The sequence below is a fragment of the Protopterus annectens genome, chromosome 14.part0 (assembly GCF_019279795.1).
Source record: "Protopterus annectens isolate FY-2018-M chromosome 14.part0, PAN1.0, whole genome shotgun sequence".
NCBI classification, from domain to species: Eukaryota; Metazoa; Chordata; order Ceratodontiformes; family Protopteridae; genus Protopterus; species Protopterus annectens.
Genome location: NC_056748.1, coordinates 739985156 through 740000390, shown reverse-complemented (window position 1 = coordinate 740000390; position 15235 = coordinate 739985156).

The window sequence follows — 15235 nt, the reverse complement described above, 5'->3', positions numbered from 1 at the left end:
TTTGCCGGTGCTGGTTTCATGGGTCTATGTGAGACTGGTGGTTTGATGCAAGTAATTCCCTTCTCCTCTTGACTGTTTGGTCCCGTCTTGGGTTGAGAGAGCTTAGAAATCCAGTTTGGCTGTATAATTGCATCTCTTGCATGTATTAGTGTTTGGTGGTAGGAGGAGAGGGTTGTTTGTGTACATGAGCAGTTGTAACATTGCCTCAAAATGCCCAGATTCACAAGTTGGATCAGAGAGTATATCTGAAACTGCTCTTTGGACATACCTGGATAGGTACATTGAGCTGTTTTACTGACTGGCTGGTAAGGTCGAATAGAGAGCCTTGTCCTCTACAGTATAGGGGGGTCTAGTGCTAAGGTTTATTAGTGCTTATTATGAGTTTTGAGCAAGTGCCAGGCTGAAAAGTGAATGGTTTGAGTGCTTAAGGTTTTTCTAGTTCTAAGGTAAAAATTGAAGAGTAAACTTTGTGGAGCCAGGAATAGTTATACCCTAGCTAACCGGTGCTGCCCTGCGAGCAAAACCACACCAGTGCGGGTTTTATAGCAAGGAAATGAAAGAAATAGAAATTAGCCCAAAATGGCCAATAAACTACTAATTTCTGGCCTGAAACCACTCCTCCAGGGACAGATAGGCTGCTCAAAGCTCCCCACTCTCACAGTTGAACAGAGAAACTTCCTTCTATCTAAATAAATTATGGACAAACATAGAAACTTGTAACACAGCCCTGAATTCAGCACTAACCTGAAAGCTGGACTATACTAGCTTAGAAAGGTGGGAAAACAAGTATATATATATATATTTTTTGTTTGTTTTTTTTTTTTTTGTTTTTTTCAGAAAATAAAGCAGATACAATCATAAAACCACTTTAAATGCACAGAAATGGCTAGCACACACGAGTGTGTAGCCTACAACAGTTAAACAGGTAATTTAAATGCAAAAATGACTTTGACAAAGTGCAGGCAGTAAATAAGTACAATATGTAGTTGGAACAAACTTTTTAAATCACAGAAACTCTAAAAAAAAAAAAAAAATCGGCCTTTTAGGCGGAATTAGTTAAAGGCAGCAAGAAAATGCAGAAAAATGATACTTAATCACTCCAAAGTCTCTCTCTTGTCTCTCTGCTGCTGTAGAACTCTGCAGGGCACCAGGCAGGAGCTTGCTGAGCTGTATACAAGCACACAAACCGTGCAAATGCAGGTTTTATAGCAGGGAAATGAAAGAGAGAGAAATGAGCCCAAAATGGCCAATAAACTACTAATTTCTGGTCTGAAACCACTCCTCCAGGGACAGATAGGTTGCTCAAAGTTCCCCTCTCTCACAGGTGAACAGAGAACCTTCCTTCTATCCAAGTAAGGTATGGGCAAACACAGAAACTTGTAACACAGCCCCGAATTCAGCACTAACCTGAAAACTGGACTATACTAGCTTAGAAAGGCGGGAAAACAAGTATGTTTTTTATACCTGGTCAGGTGCATATAATCAGATTACTGACATCTTGAACAGATGCAACATCTGAACCTACTGTCAATGTGGATTTATAAAAGCTGGGATGCAACTAGAGAGTTTTATTCACACTTGATGCAATACTCACCAACACTTTGTTTGTGTCTTTCGGCTTTTCCCGGTTAGGGGTCGCCACAGCGGAACTCCGGTCCGCTAATGATTGGCAGTAGAGTTTTACATGCTGGCTTGCCGGGCCTAACGCACAACCTTCAATGAAGGAATGCCCGTTCATGCATGTCACCACACAGAAGACACTCTAACTGAGAACTAATAATGATAAATTCACTGCAGTAATCTTTTACTTTACTCTCTAGCAGCCTCCCAATACTCACCAACACTAATACTGATCACTTTACTGCAGTAATCTTTTACTTTACTCTCTAGCAGCCTCCCAATACTCACCAACACTGATCACTTTACTGCAGTAATCTTTTACTTTACTCTCTAGCAGCTTCCCAATACTTACCAACACTAATACCGATCACTTTACTGCAGTAATCTTTACTTTACTCTCTAGCAGCCTCCCAGTACTCAACAACACTAATATCGATCACTTTACTGCAGTAATCTTTTACTTTACTCTCTAGCAGCCTCCCGATACTCACCAACACTAATACCGATCACTTTACTACAGTAATCTTTTACTTTACTCTCTAGCAGCCTCCCAATACTCACCAACACTAATACCGATCGCTTTACTGCAGTAATCTTTTACTTTACTCTCTAGCAGCCTCCTGCTTTATTTCGTCTTCGACCGAAAGGTTCTCTAGGTATCTTTGAGGTTGCATTTATACATTTTGTTCTAATAATGTATTATCATCCCTTCAAAATGCTGGCAAATATTATGACATGTGTCCCTCAGGGGTTCATCGTGGGCACAATATTTTTCAGCATCTTTCTTAAATACCATCCTCTTGACCTTAAGCTTTCCAGTCTAATTTTTTTGTGAAGATGATTTAGTATTTATTTAATCAACATCTAGTCACAACACATTTCTAAGCAACCTGTAAATCATTAAATAAACTCAAAATTAGTTAAGTAGCAAACCTCTTATTCTGAATAATGAAATGATTAAAGTGATGCTCATCAGTGCACCACAGAAACTTACTTGACATCTCAGACCCATTTTTCTATAATAATTAAAAGCATTTAAACTTGTACTTTGCTTTAAATACCTAGACCTAACACTAGATCATTCAAGAACTATGTCCATACACATTAACAGCATAAAAACTAATGCAAACCTGTATGGCTGTCATAACATTTTCCACTTACTTATCCCTGAAGGGAGAGCAGCAATTGTCATAACTGTTTTGCAGTTTCAGCTACAGTACAATCTTCCTCTTCTTACATATGCCCTAAAGAAAAATCTCAAGGACTTGCAAACATTATCAAAAAAAATTTTACCACCTTATTTTCCTCTCAACAAACAGAGAACATTACTGCCTCACTCTCAGTCGTGCTGACAGCCTTCCTATCCAAGACATGCTGACTTCCTACTACATTTACTCATGCACAAAGACCACTGTAAACATTCTCCACCACACTATAACCCAGATAATCTGTTAATAATGCCCCATACCCATCATGCTACTGGGTAAATAACACAACCATGCTTCAATGATGCACAATTAACTTAGCCTCATCTAACATGCATTCTCCATTCTTGGCCCTATATTGTGGGGACACTTCCTAATGATGTTAGAAAACGCCCTTAATTGTCTGTATTTAGGCAATAGCTTTTAAAATACATAGAAAAAAAGATCCAGCTGTACCTGCTGCAAACATGCTGCTACAACTTTATCCAGCAGCTCCTATTTCTTAACAGCCATATTTGCAAAATTTGTGGTTTATATCCTGGGGCACAACTGTTACTTTGAATTCGGTTGTTGTTGTGTCTTTCGGCTTATCCCGGTTAGGGGTCGCCACGGCGGAACTCCGGTCCGCTAATGTTTGGTAGTGGATTTTTACATGCCGAGTTACCAGCCCTGATGCACAACCTTCAATGAAGGTACGCCCATTCACGCATGCCTCCACACAGAAGACACTCTAGCTGAGAAACGAATGGGACAACTTCCTACTGTGAGGCGACAACACTACCGCAGCACCACTACCGCGGGACGTTACTTTGAATTCGGTACACAATGTATATAATACATTTAATGTATTTCTATTTAAGTTCTCCACTTAACTCACATTAATACTATATGTGATTTCTCTATATCTAACTAGTAACAACATAACATGTAACACATCTAACTTGTCTTTATATATTGGAAATGTGACTGTAAATGTCTAGTAGTCTGTAAACTTTTGCTATATTATGTCTAGTTATATGTGAATGGGGTCGCCACAGCGGAACTCCGGTCCGCTAATGATTGGCAGTAGATTTTTACGTACCGACTTGCCAGGCCTGACGCACAACCTTCAACGAAGGTACGCCAATTCACACATGTCTCCACACAGAAGACGCTTTAGCTGAGAATTGAACAGGACAACGTCTTACTGTGAGGCGACAACGCTACCGCAGCACCACCACTGCAAGCCGAAAGATACAATATGTCTAGTTATATGTGAATGTTTCTAATGTAATCTATGATCTGTGGCTGAAATAGTTCTTCTGTGAATCAGACCAATGTCTTAGCTAACCAGCATAAATAAACGAGTTGTGTAATTTCCAGCAGTTCCATACTTGGTACCAATATTGTCACTGATGACCATTTTCTGTCACTTTAAAGTCACCATTTTCATTTTTTTTTTACTTGTTTGGTCTGATCTTGTACATTTTTATATAATATCTTTTTAGCATTTGTTTGTCACAGTAAACAAACAGAGGTGAAATAGTGCACCCCTTCAGTGCCTTTAGATATAAAGTGGATGATATTGGAAGCTGCTTCCAGCATGTTTACAACAGGAAACTACCAAAAAATCATGAATTTAGAGCATGTTGGTTTCAAACTCACACTGAGAGATCATGGCAATGTTCCCATTCAGTGCTAACACTCATATGTGGGGACATTGGAAAGCCCATTATCTTCCAGTGCCAGCTGTCTTAGCAGTGGCACTGATGGATGTCCTGTTTACCAGTGTCAGTCTCTGCCAAACAAAACAAAACAAAAAAAACTAGCTTCTTGAAACTGCAAGTGCTGATTTTACTGTTAAAATCACATCCCTCATTCAATCTGCAGTTTGTCACCTTAACCAAACTCAGATTCCTGAACAAACACATTGCAGTTGTCCAGGTCCCTTGTGTAAGTTGTTCCATTACTGACACAGAGAACTGTCACTCTACCTGGGTCATTTACCAGTACAATGAATGGTATCATTTACTACCCCATGAAAAACAGACTGTCATTGCTTCCATCCTCAAACCCTGCCTACATACCAGTCATGCCACCATTGCCTAAATTCACCAGTAGCAGGACCATATCTTTGCTGATCAAGACACACTTCATTTTTTTATTTAATATTTGATCATAACTTTGGCTAAGTCCTTGACAATATATCTCTGCAGATCAATCTGTTTAATGTATTATACTGTTACTCAGTAAAGGATGATATAGAAACGTTAAAGCAAATCTGTACTGGAAAAGACATGCATTAATGATAGCAGTGCACCTATCTAGCTATCTTTCTTACTATCTGTATTTGTTAACCAGGTGGTTCATAATGACCTATGTTAGGTTTGGTCCAGAAAAAAAGAACTAAATAAAAGCTCCCATGTAATTATTGTTCTGAAGTAAGAAAACAGGAGAATGAAATTATGGCTATATTTTTATGCCCTGTGTTCTACAATGCACTAGCAAGGATTGTATTTTGTAGTAAGCATATTAGAAATCATTGTCACAGCCTTGCAGATTATGTGAAGTTCAGATGTACTGCAGAGGACCAACCAATGTTTACTTATAGAATGTGTAATAAGTTCAAGGACTCAGCACTAGTAAATACAAGTGATGTGGACTCTGGGCCACTGATATCTAAAAAGTATGTATGAGTAAATGTAAATATTTGACAATTTGTAAGGTTATTAGAAATATGAAAAAATATCCATCCCAATAAAGGCTGTGAGATTAAGAATGCATTTTACAATCTGCCGTGCTTCATGTGTTGTTTGTATAGCACAATGTAATGCCATTTTGCTTTTTTATTAGAACAAAAAAAAAGTTTCATTACACCATAACTAAACTGTTTTGAAATACATAATAACCAAATTAAAGGGAGTTTAGAATATCAGATGTTGAAGGTGGTATGACATAGGGCCAGATTCAATAATGCCTACACTAAGTGTACACAGTATGTATTCCAAAGCATCCCTACCATATTTTTTGTTCTTTCTCTTCACTCAGAAAGATTACACTAAGTGTACAAGTAGTCTACACTTTGTGGTAATCTTTACGAATCCCTGTCAATATTTAAAGCTGTTTGAAAATCAGTAGGAAAACTAAAATTAGGAGGAAGAAGGTGTGAGTTATGCATTTGTTGTCTGTTCACTCAGAATGGTGTACACTTAGTATAGTTGTTATTCAATCCTGAGGATAGTAAAATAGGCCATATTATAAAATATATTACATGGGAAATAAGCCTGTTACAAAGGAAGCCTGTATGGTGATATAACTTAGCGAATGATTTTTTATTAAAGGGCAGTTTAATGATCAGATGAATCACGTAGGAGGGGGAATGATGTTTAACATTTTAATACTGAACAAGTTATGAAGGATGAGTTATATATATGTGATCTATGTATTTTTCATATTCATTTTTATCAGTGTTGATGATATCAGAGTTGGAGTAATAGCAAATTATAGATTATGGATGTTTATAATAATGATTGATTAAAAAGCTCTTGTAGAACAGATTAAAACCATTGAGTGCTAATTTTTAAATTTGCGTTCAAAAGAGAGTGTCCAGTTTAGTGCAGTTTATTTGTATTTTAATTGCCTGTATTTGCTTTCCTAATTTACTGGTATGAAATCTACAATATTTAGATGTTGTGAGAAATACACTACACAATTTATTTGTGTGTGTGTGTGTGTGTGTCTGTATACATATATATATATATATATATTTTTTTTTTTTTTATTTAGCTAGCTATTTTACATTTGTTAAATAGTGAGATGGACTGGTCCAAGAACCCTTTCAGTTATAACTTTGGCCAGTGGCAATCTAGCAATATAGTAGACAGTACAAAATGCACAATATAATAGAAATAAAGACACTTCACAGGCATATCTCATAAATATGACTTACATTTACAATATGTAAATTTAACAAATGTGGTAGTTAATTCCAAGGTTAAGTAGAAACGTTATACATAGGTAAGGTCATATACTGCAGAAGATAACCAACACTAAATCTGTAGAATGCAACATGTAGCCAGGGAGTAAGAGTTAAATGGGAAGAACGGAAAAGTGGAACAAAGCAGATAGTTAAGGCTATGGCATAATGCCAGAGGAAGTCTATGCAAGACATGGGATGGAGGGGTAAAGAGATGCAAATGAAGGGGGAAGGAGTAAAGGATATCAGGAGGGGTGGCCTGCCCATTTCTAAGTGTTAAAGATGCAGTCCTAGACTATGCTGCCTACTACAGTAATATTTATTCACAGTTTTAAGCACACACACACACACACACACACACACACACACACACACACACACACACACACACACACACACACACACACACACAGACAAGAAAAGGCACAAATACTGAATAACAATATTTGATGTGATCTGATGACACTGCATTGCAGAGTGGGTTTCATAAGATGGAAAATATCTGAAGAGGATGACAGCATTTCTCTGTACTGTGATTTTTATAAACATTTTGACTCGAACTGCAAAAGGAATAAGTGATTTGGGTATAGTTATTAGAGACATGTAAAATAAAACAAACTTCACTCCACAGTGGGGAAGCTAGTCTGTAAGTGATTACAATCTACTGTTTATTGTTTTTTTTTTTTTTGTAGTAAACAACAGCATTATAAAATAAGTAGCTGATTTGCCTCTGTGGCATAGAGGGATAAAGCTGTAACTGTGACCAAGATGATTTCAGATTGATTAGCAGGGCATAGAAGGATAAAGCCTTGACTGCGACCAAGATGATTTCAGATTGATTAGCAGGGCTTAGAGGGATAAAGCCATGACCCTGACCCAGATAATTTCAGATTGATATGGAGGGCATAGTGGGATAAAGCCGTGACCCTGACCCAGATGATTTCAGATTGATTTGCAGGGCATAGAGGGATAAAGCCGTGACCCTGACCCAGATGATTTCAGATTGATTTGCAGGGCATAGAAGGATAAAGCCGTGACCCTGACCCAGATGATTTCAGATTGATTTGCAGGGGGATAAAGCCATGACTGTGACCAAGATGATTTCAGATTGATTTGCAGGGCACAGAGGGATACAGCCAATATTGTGACCAGGATGATTTCAGATTGATTAACAGGGCTTAGAGAGATAAAGCCATGACCCTGATCCAGATAATTTCAGATTGATTTGCAGGGCATAGAGGGATAAAGCCGTAACTGTGACCAAGATGATTTCAGATTGATTAGCAGGGCATAGAGGGATAAAGCCGTGACTGCGACCAAAATGATTTCAGCCTGATTTGCAAGGCACAGAGGGATACAGCCATTATTGTGACCAAGATGATTTCAGATTGATTAGCAGGGTTTAGAGGGATAAAACCATGACCCTGACCCCAATGATTTCAGATTGATATGCAGGGCATAGAGGGATGAAGCCGTGACCCTGACCCAGATAATTTTAGATTGATTTGCAGGGCATAGAGTGATAAAGCCGTTACCCTGACCCAGATGATTTCTAATTAATTAGCAGGGCACAGACAGACAAAGCTATGACCCTGACCAAGAAAATGTCAGATTGATTAGCCAGGCATAGAGGGATAAAGCTACGACTGTGACCAAGGTGATTTCAGATTGAGAAAAAAGGCCAGGGTTTAGACGGATGAAGCCAGGACTGTGACCAAGATGATTTCATATTGATTGATACATATCAAAAGCATATTTAAAAGCTTTCAGGCATACAAAAAGAGGTAAGCAAATGTTTAATAAGCTGATTCCAGGTAAAACGAAATTAACAAAACGTTTTGTGCTCCTTCATGTGGAAGCAGTTCTCACTGGCCTGATCAAGATTCTTCACTGAAGAAAGATAAAGAATGATTAGACTTGTAGAAAATGCTGGGTTTTCCATCCATTATTAATTTGACCCTTATTTAACTCCTAATACAAAAGTTTATTTTTACCTAGGTTTCCTTTCTACCTGTGTTGTTGAGAATAATTCAAATGTGGACATTTTATATATATTTTAACACTGTCTTTAGTAAAGAAACCGAGGTGCTATATTAACAAGGAACTTTGTCAGTTCATTATTAGAGCACATGATTTATCCTGACAGCAGATCATCTTCATTCTTGGGTTTAACTGAACAATAATGTTTTTTTATAGCATATTCTGCTTAATTAAAAGGTCTAAATAGCAACTCAGTGGACTAACCTGCGAGAAATTTCCTCAGCAAGGCTTTCTTCCTGTATAACCAAGTAAGTTCAAAATTAAGTAAATGAGCAGCACTGACTAGAAAACATCACAGAAATGTTTTCATCAGATTGTCATGAAATTAACCTAACTTGGTTCTCGATTTGTTTGCTCTGTTCAATAATTGTACTTGCAGAAGTTGTTACCTTCTGTTTTACATACTCTGCAAATTGTTCTTCTTAATTCCTTTAGTCTCAGTTTACTAGCACAGGTTTATATACGCATACATGTATATATTGGCTACCTGGCGGATCAGATGCTTATTTTTTAATATACTGAATATATTTAAGAGAAAAAAGAAATTTGACTGAAAGTATATTGTACCATTGCCTAATTATCAGGTGGCACTGTACATTTATTATACTGCATAACAGCAGACATTTTAACCACTGACCAACATATGCACCTTCATTAACTTTAAGTATAGCTTAGAGCTTAGTGGTTTAGATTTATGGTCAGGATGATGCTGACTAGTTTTACTTCAGCCAGGGCAAAGGTCAGTGTGATGTTACCAATGATTATGGACTTTGATCATTGTTTCATCATCTATCAGCATGTCAGTAGATGGGCTTTAGCCATTCTAGATTATTTTTAGATGACACATAACTACCCTGTCTACGCAAAAACAGTAAAACATAAAAGTGCATACTTGTTGCTGTCACAGTTGTCAAACTTTTATAGCAATATTTTAAAGTGAAACTGCATTTTTGTCTTGTTATTTGTGACAGATATCAACCTAGTTTTGAGTGATCAGCTATCAGTTTTCAATCTTTGATGCAGACTTACAGCTGCAGCCTAAAATATGATAATCACTCAGAAGCTCTGAATGAAAACCAGTGTTGATCAGACATCTAAAAGCATAACATCTGCACATCTTCTTTTGTCACTTAGTTGCAACAGGCAGGCAGGCTGTATCAACACAACATTGCCATGAAGTGCTGTCTATATACATTAACTGTGAAGATGGCATCATTAATGACTGTACTCTTCTTTACCATTGTTTCTTTGATGTTTTTCCCCCTGACTGGCATGTTCTGTACTACTTGAAGATCTACTGTTCTATGTAAAATGCAAGCATATAACGTGTAGCATGCCCAATGTATTAGAAACAAGTAAATACATATATAACAATAAATGAAGGTTCATTTTATCACTTTTAACTGATTATAATGTGGAGTTTCTTGTGAGAATAGTCTGGTGTTATTTGGTGGAGTGGACATCATTGATTTCCCTGCAAGCAAACTTCAACATGACAACTTTTGGAGCAATTTTCCTTTGGACAGCCTTTGTGAGAAATTACAGGTTGCTCTTGACTTATTTTCTGGGTGATAGATGTTGTCTAGCTGGCTCACTTCCTCTACTCCATCATAATTCTGATCCTTTCCAGCCTGCTTTAGGAGAAAACAGAGTATTAAGATAAGTACTATCTTATTACAACAGGATATCAGAAACACAATTATGTACAAGTCTTCTCACCTGGTACCTCTCAACCTCTTAGTGCAAGAAATCTGGACAAAGCCTGACATAATGGGGGAGAAAGGCCCAAAAATAGGGACACATTTTAAATATTGCTGTTATAAACTTAGAAAGTTCCTAGAAAGCAGGATTTGTGCTAGCACGCATTTTCTGAAGGATATGAAGTCTGAAACTCAAATGCATGTCATTATTTAGTGACTTTAATCCACAGATTATCCCAGTGATTTGTCAAAAAGAGCACAATTTTTTTCTGAGAAACAGACCAAAAATATGAGGCAAAAATCTGGACATTCTGTGAAATTTTATACAGTTAAGAGGCTGGTGCCAGCATTATTAATTGCTTCTGAGAAATGTACATTCCATTTGTGAGATGTTTGCACTTGTCACAGATATGGTTAGATCTTTCTTTTAGAGAAGAACCCAAAAGCTGTTTGACGAACATTTTCTTCTGGCACATTCCCATCCAGTCAGAGCACAAATTCATTCTAGCACCTCCATTTCTGCTATCTGTAAGCTTTCGTTGCTCTGTTGTGGCAGTTAGACATTTTTTTTCTTTCTCTTTTATTCAAAGGGGACAGGATCCCATCTTCAAGTACCAGTTTGCTGACATCTGTGACTGAAGGTATAACTGAATAAGTGTTAAAAGTAGTCAATTCAAATGTTAACTGGTTTTGTCCATGATTTTAGATTCACACTTCACCACACCTAATCAAGACAGTAACCGATTATCTTTTTATTGAATACCACCTTTACATAAAATTTCAAGTGCTGACCATAGTATTGATTTCCATCAGTCAAGTATCACAAATGAAGTACCAGACTTTTCAAATTATTTTCCTTCAATGGTTCATACCTTCACAACTTTTCTTCATTTCTGTGGTATTATCTTCATGGGAATTACTCAGAACATTATGTGCTACATTTGGCAAACACATTGTACCTGTCATTTCCAAAGCCAGCCGTATCTCACCCGAACTGTCTACTCTCTTCCGATATGAAAGTAGATACACTTTAGTGCTGGTGTGCAGAAGAACAAGCCATACAAACCTTATGTACCTAGAGACTTCACAACCTTCTTCCACTTCCAGTCCACATGATGTTGCAGAATTCCTACACATTTCAAATGTGTGCCTTAAAAACATCTGGTTACCCATGCTTTTGGAATTACATACCTTGTCTCACAAAAGGATACCCAAAAACAGGTTTATCAGGTGCACTTCTTGGCAGTATTAACTGACTAAGTCTTAATGATAAACATTTTTATTATTTGTTTATGCTATTTTAAGCTAAAATGTACTGTATTCATGTAGGTTCATAGGTGGTTACTAGTCTTGGAGTCCAGGGGGCCGCTGAGGAGACTAGCCCACATTTTCAGTTGCCTTCAACTGTCTGGTTAAGTGACTTGCTTAAGGTCATACAGTAGGTAAATATACTACAGGAGTTACAGCTCATAGCCTTAAACCTCTACTATATATATATATATATATGGTTTAACAACAAGGGATTAGAATAACTGTTCATAGTCTCATAGTCTATGGGCAAATAGGGGTACAAAAGTGCCAGCATTTGACATCTGAGCAGTATGTGGGGGTAGCAGCTAATCAGAACAAGAAAAACAGTACACTGTCACAGATCCATGGTTTCTAAAATAGACATTCAAGATGGTGGCCAGTGGAGGAGGTAAAACTGTGCTTGAAAATATACTTGGAGGAGTAAGACCTTCATGTAACTTTCTATGCCACAGATCAAGAAAATGAATTCAGAAAAGTTTCTAGATTATGTACAAGTGACTTCCTCTTATTCAGTGAGCTCTCGGTATGGTAAACATTAAGTATTAGTAAGTGAGAAATGTCATATCTGGGAATGAAGTGAAGGGGCAGATCCAGATATTTTGGAATTGTACACCAACTTCCATTATATTTACCTGGTTATACTCTTGATGAAGTATACATGTGTCAATGTACACCAGTGACTTGGATACTTTAGTGCAATACAAATGCATTTCTTTCATAGAGCACTTTCACTGGTGGAACAGGCAGGTGACAGAATAGTGCAGTGTTTGTGCACAACTGGGAATTCTTAGATTCACAGAACAGCATTGCCAGTGTGTACAGGCATATGATGATATAATGCAATGTTTGTGTACAAGTGAGCATTTTTAGCATCACGGAGGGCAATAACCAGTGTGCAGACATATGATGGTATAGTACAGTATCCATGTACAATTAGAAATTCTGCAACTGCAGTCATACACGTTTCTGTATTTATTTTTATTGCATATATTGGTACTTTTCTATCTGGCTTTAAGTAATTTTACAAATGAAAATGTATTGTTGGAAGTAAATAATATACTGCATTTAACAAGAATATCTGCATAAGTATTCTGTTTCTGTTAACTTATTGTCTAAATAATCAGATTTCTATTTTAGAAACAAAAAAGTGTGATCATTTATTTACTAAGTACACTATAACTAATTTTCATGTAAAAAAATGCATTTTAAGAAGAAATAATACTTTATTATCAGTTAAATAAACTTTTTTTTCCTTAAGACCGTAGTGTGACATTATGGATGATGGTATACTCCATATGTTGAATGTTATTTTTACATGTTGGGATGGAGGCCATTTGCCTCAGTTACTGAGCACTGTCCATAGGTTCATAGGAGGTTAATAGGCTAATGGCCCTAAGGCCTTTACAAGCCTAGCCATGTAAAGCCCCAAGTACCCTTATTGACCATATTTAAATGGTTGTTAGAGCAATTTCTCTGATCAGCACTGACTGCCCCTGTCCATGAGGGACATAGGTGCCACTCCTGAGCTGAATTTACAGTCATCCATCCAGTTGTCAAGGTCACACTTGAATAGGGTCATTGAGGAGCTCTGCTTCACATGAAGTGGGAGCTTATTCCAGAGAAGCAGTAATTGATAGGAGATACATCTGTGTCTCCAACATGTTCTGTTAATGTCACAAGCTAGATAGAGATCCCTGGAGTGAGTTATTCTTGTCCCATTTGATTTGCAGATGTGCAGCAATTCCATTAGGGCAGGATCTGAGACTGCTCTGTAGGCCAAGCACAGGTCATCTCTCAGCAGCCTGTATGATACAGAGCTACAGTGACAGGACTTTCAGTCTTTCCATGTAAGTTATCCTTGGAGGCCCTGGATTCTCTTGGTAACCTCTGTGGTCCCTCCAGTTGCTGCAGGTGTCTGATGAGGTACATATAGAAGTGAGCATTGTACTCAATTAGTGAACTGTTAATGGTCGAGTATAGTGGAGCTATAACCTCCCTGGTCTTGGATGCGATGCCTTTATTTATGAGATGGGCAATATAGAATTCTATTCTTACTACTACGGACACATGGTGATTGAAGTTTAGATTGCTATCAACCTGTGTTCCCAAGTTTCACACCACTGAGTTTGAGCTTAGAGGGGGTGCTATCTATATTATAATTAGCAGGGGCTACTTCCTTGCCAAAGGGAATAATGAGTCATTTTTTGCATTAAGTTTTAGTCTATGAGTTTGGCACCAAGCATTTGTTTGCATCAGCCCTTTCTGTAATATATTAACATCACTCTATGATTGCACCCAGTTTACAGTCATCTGCAAACATGGTAAGCCATAGGCCATCTACCTTCTTCTGGACTTCAGAGAAATAGATAAACAGTAAAGGGCCCAGCACAGATCCCTGTGGTACCCCACTGGTCTACTGGTGGAGGTGACTCCCTAACTTTGACAATGAGCATTTTGACAGTGACCCAGTTGGCTACCCATCTAATAATGCATGGGTTAGTCCCCAGCTCTATGATTCCTGAATAGGAGATTGCATCAAAAGCCTTGGGTAGATAAAGATAGGCAGTATATACTGTTTTACCCTCATCCAGGGCTTTGGCGACATTCTCAAAGAAGTCCACCAAGTTTAATTAATAAGCAAGATCTAACCTTGACAAAGCCAAACTGAGTTGGGTCAAGAGTTTGAAGGTTGCCTATATCCTTGTGGATAAGGTCCATGATGATTCTTTCCATGGCCTTGCAGATAAGGCTGGTTAGTCTTATGGTTCAATAGTTCCCAAGGTCAGTTGATGGACCCCCTTTGTGTAAGGGGATTGCTGTTGCTGTTCTCCACTCTGTCAGGACAAAGGCATTTCTCAGGCTATGATTAAAGAGAGTGCTGAGTGGTTCTGCTAAGTCTTGTTCTAGATGGTTTATTAAGCAGCCTGAGAGGTTATCTGGTTCCATCGAGGCTGTGTTTTGGCCGTGGACAGTGCTTGAATGACTTGTTCTTTGGAGATACTCAGTTAAGAACTTGTGTTGGGAATGCTTTTGGGTATACCAGGTGGGGACAGAAGGGTGAAGTTATTGCTAGATCTGTTGGCTGGCAGGTTGGCAATTTCCTCAGGTTCAGTGTGAGTGGTACTGTCCAATATAAGTTCGGCACACAGCTGGGCGTTCCCTCTTAGGTTTCAGATGTAACTAAAGAATGCCTTATGATTGTCTTTAGCTAGGGATGGTAATTTAGACTCATAGCTAGCCTTAGAGGACTTAAGATATCTGATTTTCTTGTTCAAGTTGTGGAGGGTATTCTTCCTCTGTTGAGTTAGTTCCCTCCTATTCTTAGATATCAGTTTCTTTCTTTTGTTGTATAACTAATTTATAGTTACAGTCCACCAGGGTGGTTCGTTTTTTCGGGAAGACTT